At 42.9% G+C, this 25,684-nt stretch overlaps 1 protein-coding gene across 9 annotated transcripts in view; it reads right to left on the bottom strand.

The window, feature by feature from the left end:
* The window catches only part of LOC136855334 (zinc finger protein 665-like), a 64,699-nt gene extending 47,854 nt beyond the window's left edge, over positions 1-16,845 (bottom strand). For 8 of the 9 annotated variants that reach the window (XM_067132241.1, XM_067132248.1, XM_067132250.1 and 5 more), the window contains exon 1: positions 16,754-16,845. The gene's annotated coding sequence lies outside the window, so the exon portion shown is untranslated. Of the gene's footprint in view, positions 1-16,743 lie in introns of all 9 variants that reach the window. The other variant, XM_067132247.1, reaches the window with a different exon arrangement.
* Between the last annotated feature and the right edge of the window lie 8,839 nt (positions 16,846-25,684).

Raw genomic sequence — 25,684 nt, 5'->3', positions numbered from 1 at the left:
GGGATCTGTCAATTAAGGGTTAAGCTCATTGCCTTGGCGACAATAAAACCAGTCTGACACATCACTTTGCCAATAAAGTCAAGTAGGTTTAAGGATGTCAATATGAACCACTATATCGCAGTACTGAATGTATAAACTCATGAGCAAAACAAGGAGTTTGTATTTGCATATATTATAAATACATTATAATCATATATCAGCAATATCAACAGTATACTAAAATGTAAACACAGTCAAACAGCAGGCAGAGAGGAGAAGAGCACATCCTTCCTTCGCCAACGCCGAGAAAAGTGGGTGTAAGTACCAACTGGGTGGCGAGACTCTCACCTGTAGTCAGTAGTTAACTACATACTCCATCACCTTGTTTAAAGTTAAACGGCCGCTTTCAAAGCTGCGCTGAAAGTAATTCTTATTGTAAAGGACCGACGGTTTGTATATTATGTCAAGAACAAACCTGCAATTGAAACTAAAAGTCCCTATATTAAAAACTTGCAATTTTAACTGAAAAAGTCCCCACATCAAAACCTTCCAGTGTTTACAGAAAAAAGTCCCTTTCACATAAAAAAAAAAATGGAATTTTGACATAAAAAGCCCCTTTCTACAAAAAATATCAGCAATTTTAACAGAAACGTTTCCCTTTCTACATGAAGATAAACCTGCAATTTTAACCCTCAATGAATCCACAGGCCTACCCAAAATACCTGGCCGCTCTCCATGATGTGGCGATGTACTCTCACAAGTGTAGACCCTCAAACTTATGAAGTTACTGCAGGGCTTCTTCTGTCTGAAGGCTTCCTTGCTGCCCAGTAAGGACACTCCATTCCATAGCTGAAAAAAATTAATTAAATGAATTAAATATTAGAATGAATTATTAGCATTAAATATTAGAAATTCTAAGTAAAGGACGAGGAACAAATTACAATTAAAATCAAAGGCTAAGTCACTTTGAACGAGCAATCCCTGAATGTTTTCAAGTTAAAACTGCCGTGCATTGTAAGTAAGTAATGTAAACCTTCAGATGTGACATCTGTTAGAACAAATTCCCAATCAAAGTGCATCTGAAGGCTTCTCACCCGTGAGTCAAGAAATGTCGGTTCAGGCTCTTCCTCCAGGCAAAAGTTTCCCCACACCTTCGCAGGCAAATGGCTTCCCTGCGCGTGGATCGCAATGTGATCCTGGGAGACTTGATTTATGGGATAACGACATCCCACGGTCCTTGCACACAAAGGCCCTCTCACCTTGTGACCACCATGTGGCGCTCTAGATGCGGTTTTCTGGGAGAAGGACTTCCCACAGTCATTGCACACGCATGGCCTCTCCCCTGTGTGGATCAAAATGTGGGTCTTGAGAAACGCTTTCTGGGAGAAGGACTTCCCACAGTCACACACGAAGGGCCTCCCAGTGTGGATGCGCCATGTGGGCCTTGAGATTCGATTTGTGGGAAAATGACTTCCCACAGTCCTTGCAGGCGAAGGCCCTCTCCTGTGTGGATTGCCATGTGGGTCTTCAGATTCGATTTCTGGAGAACGACTTCCCAGTCCATGCACAAAAGGGCCTCTCCTGTGTGGGGATCGCCATGGCGCTCGGAAACGATTTCCGGGAGAACGACTTCCCACAGTCACTGCACAAGAAGGGCCTCTCCCGTGTGGATTGCCATGTGGGTCTTGAGATGCGATTGCGGAGAATCCACTTCCCACGCAGTCCTTGCACGCGAAGGGCCTCTCCCCGTGGACCACCGTGGTGGTCTTCAGATCGATTTCTGGGAGAACGACTTCCCACAGTCCTTGCACACAAAGGGCTTCTCCCTCGTGGATCCTCGTGGCGCGAGAAACGGTTTTCCGGGAGAAACGACTTCCACAGACACTGCACACGAAGGGCCTCCCGATGTGGATTGGACACGTGGCCTGAGATACGATTTCTGGGGAGAACGACTTCCCACAGTCATTGCACACGCATGGCCTCTCCCAGTGTGGATGACCACGTGGCGCCGAGATACGATTTATGTGGAGAACCACTTCCCACAGTCATTACACACGAAGGGCCTCTCCCAGAGTGAGTTGCCACGTGGTCCTTGAGATTGATTTCTGGAGAATGACTTCCCACAGTCATTGCACACAAAGGGACCCTCTCCCCGTGTGGTTCCTCACGTGTCTCTTGAGATATGACTTCCTGGAGAACGACTTCCGCAGTCGTCACAAAGTGCATGGCCCTCTCCACTGTGGGTCTCGGCGTGTTCCCTGAGGCTGGACTTCTGGGAGAATGCCTTTCCACGCCACAGGCATCTGGCTTCTTCCTGCATTGCTCCAGAAATGTCGCTCGAGGTGGGTCTCCGTGGAAAGGCCTCCCCGCATTCCTGGCACACGAAGGGCTTCTCCTTATCGACTTCCTCTCTGACTGGCGACAAACCGTCTTCATCTCCGATGCTGACGAAAATCCTCGGAGCCACGCCTCACGCTGCCATCAGACTCACAGAACACCTCCACTTCCGTCTTCATTTCTGTCTTAATTTCCATTAATGGGTCCAAAGATGGAGAGGTACAGCTGGCTGGGGCATCACTGCCCACCACATCTATGTTTTCGTGCTTGACGTGAGACATCACTAATGGATCCTCAGTCTCGCTTTTCAAAGGATATTCCAAGATGCTCATTTTAGCTTTTGGTCCTTTGACGTTGTTTGTTTATTTAAGGAAACTCCAATTTTTTTCACTTTCTTCTATTAGTTATTCACAGCTTCTATCACTTTATTTATTTATCTTATTTCCTCCAATTTCTCCTGTCAACGCATGCACAAATCTGATATCTACAATTTTATATTTCCGTTTTTAGAACTTATCCAACAACTCACAGGAGCTTGCACTTTAAATTCATTGTTGACCCATTCACTTCCAAAACCTGGATGCCACAAAATGACTTCTTTGTCGGGAGGGCAGAGAGTCTGAAATACGAGAAGGTAAATGATTATTAGAAAACTTTAACATGAAACTGAAGCTTTAAATTTATCGGTCCATAACAAAACCCATCAATCATACTAAGCCCATATCGCAGTCATGATTTCCACAGACAGCTGATGAAGAGTTAGAGGAATTTATTTCTGGTGATAGAAATTCATTTCTCGCCATGATGTGGTTCGGATTCCAAATAAGCTGTAGGTCCCGTTGCTAAGTAACCAATTGGTTCTTAGCCACGTAAATAAGTCTAATCCTTCGGGCCAGCCCCGCCTAGGAGAGCTGTTAATCAGCTCAGCGGTCTGGTAAAACTAAGGTATACTTAACTTATTTTTCCACAGACACTGATTCCCAAGTCTTCCGACGCAACAGCCATTCCAAACATGAGTGTTCAGAACCAACAGTTCACTGGAATTACTTCACTCATTCTATCAACTGTCTCACAAGACTCTCCTGCTCTGACATAATCTTGCTCTTGAAAAACCTGTGTTCCTGAAGCAATCACTGAATTAATGTCACACCACCATATCTGACCAGACCTTAGTCTCGTCCACCAGTCTCGACCTGGCAAAGGCGGAAGATGATGTATGGGGAATGGAATAGAATGGAATAAAAATCCAGGCCAAAGGTCGAGAGCTGGGATCTGTGAGGTCATTCAGCGCCGAAAGGGAAACTGAGAGGAATGGAAAGGTTTGAAAGGCATAACGAGGGAGTTTCACAATTGTACTATGAAACAATTGTTAGGAGAGAGTTGAGTAAAGAAAGGGAATATGAACAGAGGTTCAGTACCAGGAAAAAATGGGTTGCAGCTGGGGGCTGAATGGGTGCTGCGAAATCCCTTAAGGAATGCCTATAAAGGCAGTCCCCGGTTTACGACAGGGGTTCCATTTTTACGCTGCGTCGTAAATTGAAAATCATCATAAGACGAAAAATTGTCAAAAATCGTCAAAAATCCTAAGAAAACCTTACATTTAATGCTTTGGATGTATTGAAAATGATGTAAACTTCATTTTTATTGAGTTTTTCAATAAAAAAAACTCCAAAATTTGATTATTCTGCCATTTCGGAGTCATATTTCTTCCGTCGGATCGGTACGACGCGTCGCAGAACCCCGAACACGCGTTATAAACCGGGAAATAATTTCTGATGAATATATTTGAAAAGTGTCGTGAACCCTCGAACATCAAAGTCGGACCCGTCAGAACCGGGACTGCCTGTACAGTGGACCCCCACCTGTTCGCAGTTCCAGGTTTGAGCTTCCACCCATAGGCAGATTTCTCTGTGGAACATATATATACATTATTCAAGAAAATTACCTATTCGCGGTATTCTTCAGAGAGAAATTTCACAAATGACTGCACTTTTCATATCAGTTTTCGTGACTAAATGCACTTTTTGTGATAAACTATTGGCAATACTCAGGTTTAAGTAATTTTAGATTGTTTTTGGTGTTCTGAACTATCAAATTAGGCAGTTATAAGTGTTTTTAGAGGGGTTGTAAGTATTCGCAATTTTAGCTATTTGTAGGGGCAGTGAGTGGCACGCATACCCCACGCCTACTGGGGTTGACTGCAGTGCATTGTGAGGTGCACTGAGGGCACTTCTTCCCTGCGGGCGGGAGGTGAGGGGGGGAATGGACGAAAGGAGAAATGTTCATTGACGTCATCCTCTTGTCCTTCTACCTCTTCCTCCAGTTAAGCTAAAGCGAACATGTGCTATACACAGATTACAGAGAGCGCACAACTGACTTCACCTTACAGAACAAACAGGACGAGGACTCGCGTTAATGGATGACAATGAGCATAAAAAGTGTTATGGCTATTGTGTTAAAAATTGGAAATTTTAAAGAACTCCAAATTTGTATTTTCCCTAACACACAAAACCTGAAGGTCTTTACATAGATTCTGCTTGCGAACGTGAGCTGGAAACAGCCATTTACTGAACAAAGTTGTTAGTACAAACAGCAGGGGGAAGCCCCACCCACTCGTCGGTCTGTACTCCACTCTGCCTTTCAGCCCCGGTACAGGCAGTCCCGGTTATCGGCAGACTCGGTTGTCAGCGATTAGGTTTTGTGGCGGTTTTCAAAAATATTCATAAAAATATGGTTTTTTTTATGGCGTGATGTCGGTTAAGATTCCACACTGGTGCCTATGGCGCCAATAACCGGTTATCGGCACCATAAGAGACCCCCTTGGCAGTAGACAGGAACTCATTTCTGAGCGTACTGTAACTGCACTTGACCGGAGAACGACCAGCCCGCTGCCTGGGTCAATCGCACGTGCACGGCGGAGGAATACCAAACAGCCCACAGCCTCAGAAAGCATGTTTTATCAATCTGCGTGTGCCTTTCACTGAGACAGGTAGCGCTGCTGCTGTCACCATAACGAAGCCTTTGTGATTTCCTCACGGGTCCCAAACGCCAGAATCCTGCATCCGATGGAGGTGCTAGTAAGAAAAGGAGGTCTATATCAATGGAGTTGAAATATGACATCGTTAAGCATTCTGAAAAAGGCAAGACTTTTTTTTTTTTTTTAGGGTGTTTGGACCTGTGCACCCTTTGTCATCAGGCCGGGGTTTACCCGTAGTTCACTGAATCTGGCACTATAAATTTGTAGAACTACTGTGCAGACCACAGTAAAGGATTAGGCAGATGAAATTCACCTTTTTATAAAAGTTATTACAGATTAGGTAAAATATCTGGCCGTGACGCAATAGCATGTCCGCCAAAGGCACATGATCTGCTACCAAAAATTGTATTTACAGTAAACCCCATATTCGCGATGGATGCATACCAACACCCCCGCGAATAGCTAAAATCATAAATACTTAAAACCCTCTAAAAACACTTAGAACTGCCTATTTTGATCATTTAAACACAAGAAAACCCTCTAAAAATGTTTATACAGTACCCGAGTAATTTAACAGTTTTATCACAAAAAGTGCAATTATTCATGATAATATGAAAATACAGTAATTAGTGAATATTTCTCAGTGAAAAATACTGCAAATGGGCGGATTTTCCGCGAATAATGGGTAGATACGTTCCACAGAGAAATCCGCGAATACCTGAGTCCGCAAATTTTGAAAACTCGAATACGGGGGGTTTACATTACAAAGACTTCACACGGTTCTACATTATTAATTTGGCAGTTAATTATAACACATTTTGTTAATAAAACTTCAATCTTTTGCAAGCTTTCTTAAAGTTTCATTTTCTTGTGGTTCGACCAATTAAATATCAAATGAAAATGTGCATGACACACATTCCAAAAAATGCATTTACAGTACAGTACTGTACAAAGGCTTCATATGCTTACTACATTTTATTTCAATTGGCAGTTACAGCAACTAATTTTTTTTAATGAAACTTCAGTCTTTTTGAAAGGTTTCTTAAAGTTTCATTTTCCTGCTGTTTGACCCAATTAAATATTGAGTGAAAAGATGCAAATTTAGCAATCGATATGTCATGGGCAATATTTTACCCTAATAAAGATTATATTTACGTCACGGTCTTTTCAATGTACAGTCTACTACAGTACAGTACTGTACATACTGGATGCAGATTAGGAGAGACACCATGTAGCCTAATTTTTTATAACAAATGCCTGGCCTCGGTTAAGCCAATACTTTTCTTTCAAGTGAGACGAACACTGAAATTGGCCATGCCCTTGGACTTAGCAGAACCACTGTTCAGTCTATGGTCAAGGATAAGGAACGTGTTTTACAACACATGAAAGGTGGTGCTGCTACTAGTCTAGTCAAGCAGCATAACCCCAACCTCGTGGAGATGGAGAAGTTATTGATGGTCTGGCTCGAGGACCAAAACCAACGAAACGTTCCAGTGAGCCTTGGTATTATTCAGATGAAGGCTAGGCAGTAGTGAAGGAGAAAGAGGAAGGTAGTGGAATTGAACCATTTGTACCCAGCAGAGGCTGGTTTAATCGTTTCAGGGTTCGTGCAAGTTTGCACAACCTTAAGTTGCACGGTGAGGCTGCTAGTACAGACGAGGAAGCAGCACAAGGATTTCCTAGTTGCCTCGCTGAAATCATCAGGGATGGAGGCTATACGGCTGGCCAAGTTTTCAATGTGGACGAGACGGGCCTATTTTGGAAACGTATGCCTAGTCGTACGTACGTATCCAAGGAGGCAGCACCAGACCATAAAGTCAGTAAGGAGAAACTGACTTTACTTCTTGGGAGCAATGCCAGCAGTGACTTCAAGCTGAAGCCCTTGTTAGTGCATTTGGCTGAAAATCCAAGGGCACCTAAGGGAATTTCCAAGCCTCGGCTCCCTGTCATTTCGAAGGCCAACACGAAAGCCTGGGTCACTGTTGCTATCTTCGAGGAATGGTCTAATGATCACTTCACGCCAGCAGTTAGGAAGTATTTGGAGGAGAATGGTCTGGAATTTAAGGTCCTGCTGCTGGTGTTGAAGAATGCCCCTGGTCACCTATTAATTTGGGTGAGATTTATCCTGAAGTGAAGGTAGCCTACCTTACACCAAACACTACATCGCTTCTACAGCCAATAGACCTGGGAGTCATTGCTAGCCTCAAGGCTTACTACACCAGGAGGACATTTCGCCATGTCCTCAGGGTCACTGAAAATAGCAGTGACAAGTTGGATGTCAAGTGAGCCTGGAAGGCTACAGTATTTTAGATGCTGTGGGAAACATTGAATCTTCTTGGAACAAGGTCAAGAAAACCAATTTGAATGTGGCCTGGAAGAAGCTGCGTCCAAATTTAAATGATGGACTTTACGGGGCTTTGAGGAGGGGAGAGTCTTGATGCTGTGAGAAGGACATTGTTCACTATAGCAAGAAGCTTAATTTGGGGTCAAAAGCTGAGGATGTGAACGAGCTGCTGGAATCCCATGGGGAGGATTTGTCAGCAGAGGACCTCACTGAGCTGGAAAAGCAGATGATCGAGGAGGAGGAGGAGGAGGAGGAAGAGGCATAAGCCCCAAAGCCCAGGGCATTAAGTGTTACGGGCTTGTCGCAAGCTTTGGCCCACTTTGAGCAAGGGCTGGTAATTGTCCAGGCATAGACCCTAATGTGGAAAGGTTCACGAAGTTTCAAAGAGTAGTTCAGGATGTTCTAACCTTTTACAAGGAGACTGTAAGGGAGAAGCAGATGAAAAGAAGCATCTAATCTAAACTAAAGATTTTTGGCTTCAAGAAGCAGTCCCCAGCACCACCTGCAACTCTTAACCCAGGTAAGGAATTCTTCATTTGTTTTTACCACTGTACAGTATGTACATATACAGCCAGTACATGGTTATCGGCAGCCTCAGTTATCGCAATCGGTTTTATGGCACTTGTCTAGCGATGGCGATAACTGGTTTTACGACACCGATTCCCGGTTATTGGCGCCGATCTCCAGTTATCGGCACTGATCCTTTGGTTACTGGCGGCACTGACCCCTGGTTATCGGTGCCATTAACCGGATACCGGCACCAATAACCCAAGATCGGTGCTATTATCGCTGATTTTCGGTTGTCTGCGATTTTCGGTTATCATCATGCTGTCGGGAGCGGAACCCCACCGATAACTGGGGACTGCCTGTAGTATTTTATGTAAAATGTTTTATAAACTGTAATAACTTTTATACAGTATATAGTACATTACGAATCACCCAATCGTTTGTATCATCTTTATTATTGCAAAAGAAAAGTCCTATCCTGATTGCACTGCACCTGACCGAGTACAATTATCCCCACCAACCTCTCCCGGTCAGGAATTATTCTTTTTATTTGTTTTATTGTACAGCACAGTACATATGTACTAATATATATTTATGTAGTACTGTACAGTACTGATGCATAACCTAATTTTTTTCATTATCATTCCAGGATTAAGCCACCATCTTCCAAGTACAAGTGATGAACCTCCACTAGTAGTAGGCCCACTAGCCTCTCCAGGTCGATCTGGTACAGAAGTCTTTTTTTGTACAGTAAACCGCCCGTATTCGCGTTCTCATGGTTCGCGGACTCACACATTCGCGGGTTTCTCTGTGGAACATATCTAGCCATCGTTCATGAAAATGAAGCCCATTCATGTATTTTCACTGAAAATATTCACTAATTACTGTATTTTCATATAATTTTCATGAATAAATGCACTTTTTTGTGATAAAATTATTAAAATACTCAGGTATATACATTTTTACTGGGTTTTTCTTGGTTTAAGCTATCAAAATGGGCAGTTCTAAGTGTTTTTAGAGGGTTTTAAGCATTCAGCCCCCTGTTTGACCTGATACCCATGGGGGCCTTTTATCTGAGGTTCACTGTATTTGTTTTACTGTATGGTACATACATGATTGTCATTCCAGAACTGAGCCTCATGTTTGCGGATGACCCAGATTCCCTTGAAGAATCCTTTGAAGGTTTCCCACTTGAGTCAACTAAACTCTCTTCAGCTTCAACAGGTACAGTACGGTATTAATACAGTACGGAATTCTTCACTTTTTTGTTTTTGTTTAAATGGTTTTATAAATTGTTATAAATTTTAGGAAAAACAAGTACAGGCAGTCCCCGGTTTACGACGTTCCGAGGTTACGACACTTTTCAGATATATTTATCAGAAATTATTTCCCAGTTTACGATGCAGGTTCCAGGGCTACGACGTGTCGTACACCGACCCAACGGAAGAAATATGGCTCCAAAACAGCAGAATAATCAGAATTTGGAGGTATTTTTGATGAAAAACTCAATAAAAATACAGTTTACATCATTTTCAGTACACCCAGACATTAAAAGTAAGGTTTTCTTAGGATTTTTGACGATTTTTCAGTTTACAACGATTTTTTCTACGCCTGCAAGAACGGAACCCCGTCAAACCGGACTGCCTGTATACTACAGTAGTACTGTACTGTAATGTACAGGTTGTATCATTATTCCAGATCCAGAAGTTGTCCCTCCTCCCAGGACCAACCTACCGTCTCCTGCCGCATCAGATACAGTGATCCCATCCTCAAACCCCAACTCGCCAGACTTTGTACCCTCTCAATGTCCACCAGGTAAAGGGATTCCTCATTTTATTTACAGTAATTTATTTTTAGGTGTACAGTACTACATACACATTTTTTAAATTGTGTTATACAAGACTTACAGTACTGTACTGTACTGTATTGATTACAGTACGTTTACAGGTACATTACAGTCCTGTATGCATGTACAGTATGTACAGTACTACTACTGTACTACTAGTATACAGTGAACCCCCCCCGTATTCGCGGGGGTGTGGGACGAACAGGTCAAATCCGCAAATGCTTAAAACCCCCTCTAAAAACACTTAGAACTGCCCATTTTGATAGCTTAAACCTTTATTCATGAAAATTATATGAAAATACAGTAATTAGTGAATATTTCTCAGTGAAAAATACCGTGAGCGGGCGAATTTTCCGAACGACGATGGCTAGATATGTTCCACAGAGAAACCCGAATCGTGTGAGTCCATGAAACCATGAGTCCCGAATACGGGGTTTACTGTACTGCTGGACTTAAAGCACCGTATCGTTTTTATCTTACCATTCCAGACTCCCAGCCAGATTCGTGTACATTACTGTATTGCTCAGTACTAAATTTAATATTTTCATCACAGACTAATACAGTATATTCCGACTTCACATTCACAGCAACATTAAGTAACACACTGTACATACTAGAAAAGTCGGATTACAGTACCACTGTACAGAAACAACAAGGAACGAGGGTATGTACGTCTTGTAGAAGACACCCACAGGATTTATGGTTAGGCTTTCATCATTTATGCGATACAGTATACAGAATTGTACTATAAAAGGACTACTGAAGTAAATCCTATGTATAAAATCACTTTTTTAAAGTAAATTGTATTTTTCTAACTATACAAACCGTCGGTCCTTTACACTAGGAATTACTTTCAGCGTAGCTGGAAACGGCCGCTGAACTTTCGAACAAGGTGGTTAGGCAGTTAACTGCCGTCCGGGAGGCGGGGGTACTGCCTGCCCGGATGGAAACATTCCAATTTGCCTTTCGGCCCAGATTTCAGATTGAGGGGTGGCATGAGGTGGGCATGAAATGTAATGTAAAGGACCTCGGGTTTGTATAGTTGGGAAAAATACAATTTACTTTAAAAACTGTGATTTGTTCGACACAATATACAAACCGTCAGTCCTTTACATTAAGACTTACTGGTTGGAGGTCACTACACCTTGCCTTCCCTTCCTGGTCGATAGAGTGAGGAAGGAAAACTACCTCTGACAAAATGATCTGGTTGTAAGAAACGCAAGATCAATTGTCAGACTTCTGGGTCCCTTTGCATGAAAAGAGGAATCGTCAGTTCATGCAAAGTAGCTAGGAAGAACTTGGAGTCGGTGACATTAAGGCAATCACAAGCATTGGGCTTGTCTTATTGTCATGGTCTCCTTCCCCCCCTGCAAGGGGAAGGAGTGGGGCTGCTTCTATAAACCTGAACGGAAACAGAACGAAAGCTCTAGTTGAGTGCTTACCTGCACCAACTGCCAGATCCAGCATGTAACGGCATGTCCGCTCCTTGCCTGTGGGAAGAGAGCCACGATGGGGAGAAAGAACAGAGGCCAGTCACTCCACATTCATTATTCCAATCACAACCGTACATCTTAGGCGAGACGCAACCTGTCCTGTTAGAGGAGCCGGGTAAGCTACACAACTTGTTGAGCAGCCACCATAGGACCCAAGGAAAAAATGCCCAAGGACTTGTGTGCAACATCCCGGAGGTAGAAGAAAGTGAAGGCGGTCTGTTGGGACCACACACCTGCCTTCAATACCTGAAGAACCGGCATGTTCTTCTGAAATGCAAGGGACGGACGAATGCTGCGAACTTCGTGAGCTCTCAGACAAAGTGTACTTGTGTCATCTTCTCCTGCAGCAGAATATGCTCTCCTTATCGTCTCACGAAGCCGGAAAGAGATCGTGTTCTTGGACACTTCTTTCTTGGTCGTGCCAGTACTGACGAAGAGTCGTCGACACTCAGGCCAGAGACGTCGAGTGCTCTTCAGATAGCGCTGCAGCACTCTAACAGGACACAGCAGCATCTCGTCTGCTTCATTACCTACAAAGTCCTCTAGGGAGGATCGTGAAAGACTCGAACCGGCGTCAGGGACCGGGATTCTGAGTCTTCGCCACAAAAATCTGGGACGAAACCGAGCATAACTGATCCCCATCCCGTGTTTTAACATCAAAGGAAAGTCTTGAAGGTCAGATCCTGTCTGGCGACTCTTGTAAAGGCTTGTACGGTGCCGAGTCAGGCTCCTTAGAACGAGTCACATCCCACGCAGGGGGCTGAGATCCTGGGTGGGCAGGACATTTCAAAGCTTCTCATCAGTAGGGAAATCTCGAAAGAAGACTAGGCCAAGTGCGCCGCAGTAGCCTCTTACAGCTGAAACGGAGAGAAGCTTCTCTCGGCGAAGGAAGACGAGGAAGTCTGTGACCTGCTGAACAGTGGCTCTGACCGGAGAGATACCCTGTCCATGACACCAACCACAGAAGACGGACCACTTTCCCTGGTATACTGCTGCAGAGAATCATCTGAGGTACCCGGCAATCTCTGTTGCTATGCGACGCGAAAAGCCTCTCGCTTGCAGGAGATGGTGAATAACCTCCAGCCGTGAAGACAAAGGGACTGCACTGCCTGGTGGTACCGCTCTACGTGGGGTTGACACAGCAGGTTGGGCCATGGGGGAATCTCTCTCAGCGCCTCGGAAAGGAGGGCTAGCAGGTCGGGATACATGGGCCATTTGGGTGCCACCAGAATCATTCTAAGATTCAGAGTGATCATCGCTTGGCTGATCACTCTGCGAATCAGACAGAATGGAGGACAGGCGTAGACATCGAGGTTGTCCCACGGGTGCTGGAACGTGTCCTCCGCAGCAACCCATGGGTCCGCCACGACTGAACAGATGACCTGGAGTTTTCTGTTGTGCCGGGTGGCGAACAGATTGATGACTGGGCGCCCCCACAGGTCGAACAACCTTCCGTGACTTCTGAGTGAAGGGACCATTCGGTTCCGATCACCTGATTCTGGCGGCTGAGCTTGTCTGCCACGACATTCCTCTTGCCTGAACTGTACCTTGCTGACAGCTCTGCCGGTTCAGCCAGGGGCCACTCGTGCACCTGCATCGTCAACTGGTAGAACGGGAAGGATACTAGATGGCCCCCTTCTTGTTGACGTCTGCCACTGCCGTGGTATTGTCGCTCATCAGTACCACAGTGTCCCAACACTCAATCCCAGAACTCTAGGAGAGCCAGGAAGGCTGGCTTGAGTTCCAGGATGTTGATGTGAAGGTGCTTGTCGTCTCGGTGCCACGTTCCCGAAGCCAGGAACTCCTCCAGGTGTCGCCCCATCCTTCGGTCGATCGTCTGAGATACTCCTATCAAGAGGTTCCTGTCGTCCATCCACCAGTGAAGGTCCTCTCACCACCTCGGAAAGAGGGATGAGAAAGGACTGGGGGCCTCATGACTGGGCCAATACTCCTTTAGTCTCCACTGTAGAATCCGCAGGTGAAGACGCCCATGAGGTAACAGTCTCTCCAGCGACAACAGGTAACCGATGACGACTTGCCATTGCCGAGCTGGCTGTTCCTGTTGAGACAGGAACAGTTGTGCTGCCTTCCTGAATCTGCTGATACGAGAGTCTGAGGGAAAGACTTTCGCTGCCACCATGTCTATCAGCATTCCCTGGTACTTTATCCTCAGCAGTAGAAGTATCATGTGCAAATGGGCTCAAGCTGGCACAAGAGAGAAGACTCTCGTGAACACCTGGGGAGCGGTCAAGAGCCTGAAGCAAAGTGCCCTGAATTGGAAGACTGTCTCCCCGAGGATAAAGCGGAGGTACTTGCGAGAGGACGGATGAATGGGTATTTGGAAATACGCATCCTTCAAGTCCACCGTAAGCATGAAGTCGTTCTCCCTGATGGAAGTGAGCAAGGATCGCGCCGTTTCCATCGTGGAACCGAGTCTGGCGAACGAACCGGTTCAGGGAGAGAGGTCTATGACCAGTCTCAACGCCTGTGGCTTTCTCCACATCGAAGGCACGAGTGGCGCATGAGTGGAAGCCAGGCCAGGCCGAGAGTCAGGGTAGCCAGGAGCCCGAGCTGGGGTCGGGAACAAGCGTGGGTCGGCAACAGGAGCAGGCATGGAGATATATGGCACCAATGAAGTCACCATCATTGAGGGGCCAGGAAACCAGGAGGCAGCAGCATGGAATGGAGTGTGGCAGGAGCGGCCGACACCTGGGTGCCAGGTGTGAGGCCACTGTCACAAGTGGCTTGCCGAATGACGTCATGGTGATAGTTGTGGTGGTGGATCTGGCGCCTGACAGGTGCGATACCAGGCCCTACAGTGACAGAACGCCAGGAAGACCCAGGTGCAGCGAGGCAGAGGCGAGGTCGGATACCTGGCTACCAAGAGATGTTTCCACTGCCAAGCCTGAGGAAAAAGTCAGGTAAAAAACGGAAGCCTCTACGAGCTCCGGGGGAAAAAATTTGCCCCTGGAACAAGGAGAGGCCCCAGAGAGGATGTCCTGAACATCCGCTCCCCCACGGCCTTCCACACCCTACAGAATGAATGAGGAAGGGGAGGGGGAGTCCTCACCCGAGGGAGAGGCAGCAAGAAGGGGAAGCTTGCTGGGAGGGAGAAACTGTCCCGACGGGTCAGCCACCAAGGGAGTCGTCGGGGGCGTATAACCCTCGGACGACGCCTTGGCGGGCTTCCTACGGTATCGTCTCCTCCCCTCAAACTTCGCCCACTGCTCAGCCGACCAGGAACAACACTTGGCACAAGGAGAAGGGCATGAACACACATGTCCTCTGCAGGTGGGGCAGAGGGCGTGTGGGTCCATATCCACGCTAGAGCAAAAAGTGTTACATTTCTTTCCTCCCACCCCAGGACACACACACGCTGGGGGAGGGAGGGCTTACGATGTTTATCCACATTCGTGAAAATGAAGAAGAAGAAAAAACAAGATCCCACTGGGAAAAACAGCTCAAAGGCAGTCAGGGCAGAGAGCCAAAGAAAACTTGTCTGCAGCGCCCGAAGGCCGAAAGCAAATTGGAATGTTTACATCCGGGCAGGCAGTACCCCCACCTCCCAGACAGTAGTTAACTGCCTAAATACCTTGTTCGAAAGTTCAACTGCCGTTTCGAGCCTACACTGAAAGTAATTCCTAATGCAAAGGACCGATGGTTTGTGTATCGCGTCGGAAGGGAAAAAAGATTACACTTTAGTATAACTGAGAACAGTTTCATGGAAAACTGCATTGGAAATAAGCCTCATTTAAAATCCATTTTTGTTTATTTTTTAGGTTGTTTTAAGCAATTTAGGTTCAGTAATGGTTAGCCTACATCATGTAATTTACTTTTTCAGTCGCCAAAAATATCCAAGTAAGAGTGCGGTGTTGTTGCGTGCACATTCTGCTTAGTCCGAATGTTACATTTGGAAGGATGGGAGGGAGACCACCTGCAAGTCTGGGCATAGTGTCCTGTGGTAAGTTAGGTTAGGATACATCCCTTATGGAGTACCTTTGATTTCCTTTCAGGCAAGGTGCGACCTACAACAAGAGGATGAAGGTGCACAAATACCTGAAGGTTAACCAAAATCAAGTCTGACACCGTCGTTGCAATCATCTTAGATTATGCATGGGGTGGGGGTGGGGGAGGGAGGCAATTATGAAAATCACGACCTAAAATCATAAACCTATTAACGAGCACCATTATTACAGTCAGCACTTACAGGCCATAGCCTACCCTATAACCACCAAGCCTAACCTACCCTATACCTCTGAACCTAACCTAGCCTAAGCCTCGAAACGGCCTAAGCGAAGAAACAGAAGAAAATTGGTCAAAATTAAATCTACTGAGTTAAAAAAACAACCATTTAAAAGCTGCAATACAAGGGAGCCTGACACCTAGCCTAACAGAGCCTGGTTAGGCTTACATCATAGAAATAACGGCACTTCTAAGTAATAGCTCCGCACGGACTGCATGGAACGGTTCCGCAAATACGAGAGACATCGGGGGGACATGTGTTCAAGAAAGGATTGGCTAAGGAAATCTATTATAAAAGGAACCACACTAACATAATGTACCCTAACCTAACCTAACCTAGTAGGCCGTGTTACTTAGCCAGGGGGGGCTCCACCCCCCGAACCCCCCAGTAAAGGAAACCACTTTTTACCAAAAGTTCCCCTATAACATTGCATACAGCATTCCAGGATGGCCAGCATACAAAAATATAATAAATTCTGAGGTTAATTAGAGGTTAATTACAGTCGACCGAAAAATAACGGCAAATTCTCGATAAGCAGCCAAAATATATAGAAAAAATCAATTTTAGAGGAAATAACCAATATCACCAATCCAAAAAGCAAATGCTACAGTTAGGAAGCGGTTTAAAAAAGAGGAAATACGATTTAAATAACTTAAAATAAAGGTTCAAATCGGTTAAATAAGGTTTAAATAAGAAATACACAGAACGAAGACGTATGACCATTTGACCTAATTCAACCATATTTAACTCAAAACACGCAACCGACCTCATTCTTAACTCAAGAAATTCGCTTCAATCACTGACTTAACCTTCTGCATCATCTAAGTCACGTAAATAACGTAAATAACGGAATTCATTAACGTAAATAACGTAAATAACGGAGTTGACGCTTTCAATAAAGGCGCCGTGAGGCCGACAGCGCCTCACTTTGCCTAAACCAATTCAACCATATTTAACTTAATACTTGAATTTAATCGAATTTTTAACTCGCAAAATTAACATCGGTCATTCATTGACCTCGGTTGACCTTCAGTTCGATCGTCCAGTCGGTATTTCCGGTCGAAATTGATTGATTTGTGACTGTTTCTTTGACGACACACCACAAGACACAAGTATTTGTTTACATGCCACTCGGCCATTTTCCACCCAAGGTGATTAGGTCCTTTATTTGAGTCATTTTTGGAGTCATAGACACGTTTTTAACATCTTTGTTTTATAAAAAAAAGGCGGTAAATTTAATTATATTATATCATTTTAATGTAAAGTTTAGTTTTTATGCTTATAAATGTAATTAATGAAGGGTTTTTGGCGAATGACTTATTTTCTACCGTAGCTAAAATGTTTCGAGGAGTGAAAAAGTGCATCGCGAATATAGTAGCTTATTTTACTTATTTACGGGTTAATAATTAGGTATTTTAACATGTTGAATTGATAAAAATGTAATAAATACAATTAGATAATATATTTTTGTTGTAAATCGAGTTATTTTAGTGGAAAATATAATCTATGAGGCATTCTATGGGTGACTTATCGGTCTCTTATTTAGGTAATCTTGGGTTAAAAACTACGTCTTTTGACATGTTACATTAATAAAAACATAATGAACATAATTTTTATGTGTTATTTATAAGAAGCAGAAACGTAATGGTCTCTATCAGCTTCTTAGTCACTTAGATCCTTTTGACTGAGATTGAAATGAATATTTCCAACAACTCTTCTCTGATGTTGCATCTTCTATCAACTAAGCGAATGCACAGAGTCATCAATTCATTACTGTGAGATGAAACTTCATCTGCCATAACTGAAAAGAATTTGGCTTCTCTCACCTCTTCAACAATTTCATTCTGGATTATGTGTTTCCCAGTCACTTCAGTCATTTCATTTTGTACTCTTGGAGAGATGTAGGTGGCATTCAACATTTTGGGCTTTTCCAGGCGTTGTTTGAAGATGGTATCAAGATTAGCAATGACACACAGAAGTGCAAGGAAGTTGCCAGGATTCCCAATGTCTGACATTTCAATATAACCCCATAATCCAGTGCACTGACTTCCACAGTAAAGTACTGTCTCTGCAACAGATTTCAGAATGTGTCAGTTTTCTGCAATGTTTGCTGATCTCTGCTCGTTTACTGTTGCTATAATGGTAGATCCAGGATTCTCAAGGGATGATATAAAATTCTGAGCGTCCTAACGGTTTAGAGACATGTTTCCCAAGAACCTCAGATTTATGGTGCCACTTGGTAAAAGGTGAGTTTACAAGGGCGGCCCATGTTACGTCTACCAGCTGACTGCTTTGCAAATGGGGCACAGGTTATGCAGAAAGCACCATCCAATCTACTAAAATCTACAAATGTGGTGGCCTATATCATATTCCTATTATCACTCTTGCATCTCCTACTATTAAAGAATGATGTTAATGTTTAATAACAAAATTTATAAAGGAAGACTTGCCAAGAAAATAAAAGATTGTTATTTATTACTAAATATATATATATATATATATATATATATATATATATATATATATATATATATATATATATACACACACACACACACACACACACACACACACACGCAATTTGATTTTTATTGTCAATATCGGAAATAGACTTAGACGAGGAAGTTACGTTTCATATTTCCTGTCCTTTCAGCTACGTATAATCACGCGCAGCTCGAGACGAGTCAGTGACGTCAAACGGAACCTACAACTACACACGGTCACATATTACTGCAATGCATTTCTAGCCATAGGGAACTATTGCCTTATTTTATAGTTCAATTAGCTCATTATTAAGGAGTTATAATATGATAAAATGATATTTCCCTTTACAGAAGAAAATATATTGTCATATAGCCTACTGTAAATGAAATACGACCAGGATAAAATAATATATTGCTTGAGTAAGAATAAGAAGAAGAAGAAGAAGAAGAGAGAGAGAGAGAGAGAGAGAGAGAGAGAGAGAGAGAGAGAGAGAGAGAGAGAGAGAGAGAATTCCGTCGTGAGTTTTACTTAACTAATAAAGACCTAGGCCTATATCAATATATAATTTTATATATGCCTACTGAAAATCATGAAGGGTTTTGGCCATAATATTAGGCCTACTTACTATAGTTAATTCACTTTAGCTAGATATATCTGCCTGAAGGGCTCCCCTAAAATGACTCCGATAATTGACTAAAAAAAAAAAAAAAAAAAAAACTTTCTTTAGCAGCCAAGTCCGGGGAGGCCTTTTAAGTGAGCTCTTCAGGAGCTGAATCTAGCTTAAGTAATGTACTATTAACCCACAATTGACAAAAGTACAGAGAGAGAGAGAGAGAGAGAGAGAGAGAGAGAGAGAGAGAGAGAGAGAGAGAGAGAGAGAGAGAGTCTTGTCATAAAATTTCCTTGCACCATAAAAAAATCTAGGCTTATTTTAGTTCATAGCAATGGGCCTAATTGCATGCCCAGAGAACTTTTAGGCCAAGTGCAGAGGACAAGACACGTTGGAGTTTAGAAGAGGTGCAGGACGTTTAATAAACAAAGACTCAAGGGTCGTTAAGTAAGCATAATTGGTAGTTCCAATTATGGAAAAAAATGTTTTTTTATCAATATTAATCTTGCATTTAACGGCATGATTTCTAATACTAGAAAATTCGGGGTTAGTAATTCGTGAGCCAGTTCTGAGGCTCAACCCTAAGTGGCTGTAATGACGGACCTGCAACATTCTCTTTGATGAGCCAAAGTAACTACCAAGACATTTTGCACATTCAAATTTGTAAATAATATTGGACCTCATGAAGGTTTGTAGCTTGTCCTTATAATAAAAAAAAAGCCGCCAATCTTTAGTGGATTCAGAGGAATTAGATTCAGTTTTAGAAATCCAAACTCTTTTTCGATGATTTGTTTAACTTTGAATCTTAGGAAGTCAGAAAAGTTACGTGCTAAAATCTTGTTAACTACGTTATATACAAAAAAAAAGACTTCCTGGATAGGAATTTTTGGTGAAATATTCCAGTAAAAATTCAATTTCGGAGTGGAAATTTACCCAGGTATATGTACTGTATAACGAAGAGCTCTAAAAACTAGGGTAATTTGGGGTCTCCATCGGGCCCAACAAGAAATCCACGCAGGACGGCCAAGAAATGAAGATTGCCGCCGTTGGATTGTACAGACTGATTACTTTTAAGAATTTAAAAGTCCACCTGATAGGCAGCTAGGTATGTGGGCTGAGTAAATCCGAATGTACCTTGGATAGATAACTGCTAATATTTCTTTGCTCTTTTATATATCATATACCATTGTTTTAATACTTAAAGCCAGATTCATAGAGGGAATTTGTCATGCACAATGTGCACATTGTTAGGAGCCCTCATAGTCCATACTGTTTTGTTTACTTAGAAAACTGTCGGGAGACAGTTAGGTAGCGTGGTCGAGACTGTATCGAATCGAGAAAATGTATTTTTTCGAAGTGGAAATATCCTGTTTCATGGGGTCGGTAGAAAGGACCATAAACTCACATACATCTCCCCGCCTGTCATAACAAGTCGCCAACCGCAACTTCAAGAGCACACAAGTACTAACGAGGCGCTAAGAGAAGCCACATTTGGCCGTGCCTTCGAAATTCACGGGATCTCCGAGGGGAAGGCCTGTAAACCTATGGTTAGTATAAGGCGTGAGGAAACACCCCTCACCCCCTGGCCTTCAAGGGAGGGTCCAGAGAAACAAGCCACTCCCACAGGTTAGGCCTACTGTAGATGTTTTAGCCAATCAAATGCCATCAATGCCAGGTACCTAAGGACGTCCTACAAGGAACAATTACCCAGAGACCAACGGGAATTCCTTAAACACACCTCCAAGAGTTGGAATGAAACAAGTGGAGGAGGTTCCTCAGGAAAAGAGTACCTGCCCAGAATATGACGTCACGGTTGACACAAAGGGAAATAACGAATATAAGGAGAGACACGTGGAAAAGTCGAAATAGAGTCTAAGCACGGTCGAAATAGAGGCTAAACAGAGTCGAAATAGAGGAAAGAAGTGAGAGAGGGAGTTCAAGTGAGGGGAGAATAAGTGTTAGTGCGTGATTGACTCTCAGAACATTGTATGGTCCCTTAATCAAGTTCGTTAATGTCTCGATCAAATATTCAAAGTCTCGAACCGGTAGAAACTACAGGGTGGAAGCTGTAAGACGATTAAGCACAAAATAAACAAGAAACGGGAACAATTAATCATTTCCCCCTAACCTTGAGTCTTTGGAATTCAGTAACTGTTTTAAAGAATCACTTGTTCCTACTTACAATAATTCCCACACGCCCCTGCCCCGGGCACGTTACCTTAGATGCCATGCCCTTGTAAAGAGGAAAGAATTGGGGCACAAGTTATATATATATATATATATATATATATATATATATATATATATATATATATATATATATATATATATATACATACTCGTATGTTTTCATCTCTGGTTTCTCGAAGCAACAGATAAAATGGTCCTTTCACTAACTCCTGCTGCTTGCAGTCACAGGATTCATCAGTCTTGAGATGTCAATTAATGGTCCGCCTTTTTTTTTCTGTAAATATTTAAAATCATTGGAGACGATTCCCTGGCCTGGGTGCTTGAACGTGCTTTTAAGGGACTCTCCATTGTCCCATATGGTTGCCACATACGACGAGTGTAATCTGGGACAGTTCTGTATAGAAGTACTTTCAAAATCCTGTAATTTATATACCATGAACTTTGTAAATTTGACATCACTGTATTAATCTACTTTAGCTCGATAGGAATTGAAGGTGTCTGTAATTTACAACCTTAAAATGGTCGTTTGGATGTTTACAATATCAGCAGAATCGCCTCGTTTTGCTTGGAGAGAGACAGAGACTGAGAGAGACAGTCGAGACAGACAGATAGACTGTGATTCAAGGCTTAATGGTGTCATGTCCCTCTTAAAATGGGTCATGACCCCTCGACCATTGGTAATTGAGTAGGGGGTGTTGATGAGAACACGAGAGAGAGAGAGAGAGAGAGAGAGAGAGAGAGAGAGAGAGAGAGAGAGAGAGAGAGAGAGAATTTTGGGAATGTACATTCACCGGCAATCTGGAGAACTTCTAAAACCAGCCAAAAAACCACTAACCCGCCAAATTGGATTTTTACCCGCCAGATTAGTGCCAAATTTGGTGGGAAACCGCCAAATCTGGGAACCCGGTGCCAGACATTGCATGCTGCCCTGTGCCCTGTTGCCCAAAAGGAAGGAAGGTTAGAGGTTGGTGGGTATCCATGTTAACTCTTTCCTTGGCTTATGAAGCACAAGAGGCACTCCTCGGCATCTCGGGATCATAAGTGTCGGTATTCACAGCAACGCTTCTCCGAAAGTCAGTAAGTAACAGGGAAAGTGCGGTACGATATTTCGGCTCTTATCTTCTGCAAGCTGCCGCCCTTCCGCTTAGTGTTATCATAGTGGGTCAGTTGCTGTGTTTACTTCTTCTCCTTCTTGATATTGAATTATCAACAAGCTTCTTTTCAGACGTTTCATGTCACTGCCTATGTGATAGAGAGAGAGGGAGAGAAGTATACCACCTAAAGCAGAGTATTTTCAAGGTCATGGGATGACAGCTAAAAGCGCTTTCAACCGGATTTGTGCATCTTCTTCTTCTTTCTTTGCGGTAGAAGATAACAGTTGGACGAAGAACACGGCGGTTGATTTGAGAGCTTTCAGAAGGCTGTGAGGGGGACACGAATTAGGCTGATGACGCCATGCAAGCACAGGCAGAGGGGAGGAATGTCTCTCTCTCTCTCTCTCTCTCTCTCTCTCTCTCTCTCTCTCTCTCTCTCTCTCTCTCTCTCTTGATTAAATGGCTTTCAACTTTACTTCCTCTCGAATTTTTCACACAGGGGATGACTTTGCATTGTCACAAGAATGCTAAAGCGATCCCGAGATGAAATATTTCTTCTCGCAATTTTTCTCTCAAAATGGTTGAGATCCGGGATCTCTCAAGATTTTTTTTACATTGATATTTCAGAAGGAGAGAGAGAGAGAGAGAGAGAGAGAGAGAGAGAGAGAGAGAGAGAGAGAGAGAGAGCTTCACAAGCAATGAATGAAAGAACATGAACACAAGAAGATTGCCAAAATATCATCAGTGACTGAGGACTGAGTTGCTGTATTCGACAGAGATTCCTTCTCTGAAGGCGACGAATCTCTCACTGAATCCTTCTGTCCTGACTGCGCTCACGAAAAAGAATTAACCAAACTTTCACTTATTCCATTTTTCTTTGTAGTGCTTCATTTATTCCTTTATTCATTTACATTGCTCTTATTAACTTTTATACACACACACATACATGTATACATTTATGTGAGTGTGTAGACAGAAAGTTAAAACTGAAAATCTAACTCAGTTTCATGTTTCCAGGTGAGATGACAGCGGCAGCGTCCGTCTTTTGTTTTCGAGAAATAGTTAGGAAAATGCGAGGGTTATTTTACCGTGTCACAGTGAATGAAAAGATGAGTTTCATTCTGACCTTTCCAAATAAACAGAGCAAAAATTCTTTCCGTCCCCTGACCTCCAGAGATGTTTGGAAAATGACGTCACTGTCGCTGCTTGGAGACGAGTATTTAGTCTTTGTTATCAGAAATGTCCTCAATGTGGCGAGGAGAGCCCGAATGCCTCCTCCTCCTCCCGAGAGATTTCCCTCCCTCTCTTTCTCTCTCTCTCTCTCTGTGCTTCTTCTTTCACATACATACATACATACAAATATACATACATACATACATACATACATACATACATACATACATACATATATGCCTCTTTATTTCAACAGGAAAAGTTGCTGAAATTTGCAGGAAGCCTCAGCGATCTGGTGCCGGAAGGAACGAAAGCCAGTTTAGAGAGAGAGAGAGAGAGAGAGAGAGAGAGAGAGAGAGAGAGAGAGACTTGAAGTACAAAGAAGCAAATCTGTTGAGTGCAACATAGCGAGGGGGGGGGTGGGGGCAGCTTCCACATAGATGACGTCATCGCTGGTCGCATGAATCTCTGTCCTAGTTCAGAGCGATAACGATTCTGTCCTTGAGAGAATTTTGCTGCCTCTCTTTCCAAGCTTACATACATACATACATACATACAAAGCAGACTTGTTATTCTTGTGCATATGCACATATCCCTGATGTATTTGCAAATAGAATCATTTGTGAAAGTATCAATAAATGCGTCAATCATGGCAGGAACAGATCTTGAGATTAGCCAGTCATCGACAAACAGCTTATCTATAAGTACAGAGAGTGGGAGCTCTTTCAGCTGACGGAGAAATATGCAAAAGAGAACAGGGAACCAGAGAGAAAGAGAGAGAGAGAGAGAGAGAGAGAGAGAGAGAGAGAGAGAGCCGTGAGTAGAACTGGCAAGTGACATTTCAACCCTTATTTTAACCTGATTTAAAATCTTACAACCAATTGAAATTCTGTTTTTCAGTTCCATTTCGTGAAAGTGTAAGTCTCTTTCTTTCTCTCTCTCTCTCTCTCTCTCAGTTCTTCATTGGAGGTGGGTAGAGCTTTCGGCTACCACGCTGTTGGCCCAGCGTTCGACTCCCCGACCGGCCAACGAAGAATTAGAGGAATTTATTTCTGGTGATAGAAATTCACTTCTCGTCATAATGTGGTTCGCATTCCTCAATAAGCTGTAGGTCCCGTTGCTAGGTAACCAGTTGGTTCTTAGCCACGTAAAATAAGTCTAATCCTTCGAGCCAGCCCTCTCTAGGAGAGCTGTTAATCAGCTCAGTGGTCTGGTTAAATTAAGGTATACTTAACTCTCTCTCTCTCTCTCTCGCTCTCTCTCTCTCTCTCTCTCTCTCTCTCTCTCTCTCTCTCTCCCTTTCTCTCACTGTGATTCAAGATGAGTAATTATGGTGGAAGATTAGCATAAAAAAATCTAACCTTATTTGAGTGTTTATATTTTTACCCTCTCTTCAAAGAGATTCCCATGATCTTTATGTTAGAAATCAACGCTACTATCAGTCATTGTTTGTTTGTTTAGTATATATATATATATATATATATATATATATATATATATATATATGGTGATACCAATTGTAGGTATTGTCAAAATAGACGGCCTTATTCTCAATAAAATATCTAAGATTTTCAATGTTTTTTTCTGTTTTCATTATTGTTTAATATTAGCCTTAAACCTTGCTAGGCTATTCCTTTCATAGTTCTGTGGCCAGCCAATGTTAGAGAACTGCCATTAGAGGCTAGCTTAACCATAAACACCAACCTAACCTTTGTCAGTCATGTGATATGGTACCATTAGCATGTGACAATATGTAATATGGGTTATTTCGTGATAAATACTTTATTAACACTCAACTAGTGGCAAGCCTACTCATATTGCTTAATATACTGTAACAGATATAAGCTAGAATTCAGAGGACATAACGGCACTCTGGGTAGGATAGCATAATTTGAGTATCAAACAGCACCATTATAATTTTTTTGGTGTTTAATTTAGGAAAAGTTATAGTAGAAAAGTTGTTTATATTGTCCTAAAATGTAAGTATGTGAAGGTGGAACTCTTAAAAGGGGAGCCCTATAATGTCCTAAAACACCTACCTAACCTCCTGACCTGTCACTGAATTATAGCATGGTTACTATGAGAAATTCTGAATATTGACTATTCACATCTCAAATGTTGCATGTACAAAGAGGGAAATTGTCTCAAGTGTCGTTTCATTGAACAAGTATGAACATACGCTGGCCAAAGGCCCTTTGGATCCCTGTATTGAGTATTTTAGACTTGTTTTTTTGTTTTTGGATACCAGCCTTAAAAGCTGAAATTCTAACCTAACATACTTAGCCTGGCCAGGAGGCTTCACCCTGGATCCCCTGTTGTGCCAACTTATAAAACACCCTTTCATTTCATTATTTCTATGATTATTGTAAGTTAATCAAAATACCCCTTTCATTTCATTATTTCTATG

Source organism: Macrobrachium rosenbergii, chromosome 31 (genome assembly GCF_040412425.1).
Source record: "Macrobrachium rosenbergii isolate ZJJX-2024 chromosome 31, ASM4041242v1, whole genome shotgun sequence".
NCBI classification, from domain to species: domain Eukaryota; kingdom Metazoa; phylum Arthropoda; class Malacostraca; order Decapoda; family Palaemonidae; genus Macrobrachium; species Macrobrachium rosenbergii.
This window is presented reverse-complemented; position numbering and strand designations above follow the sequence as displayed.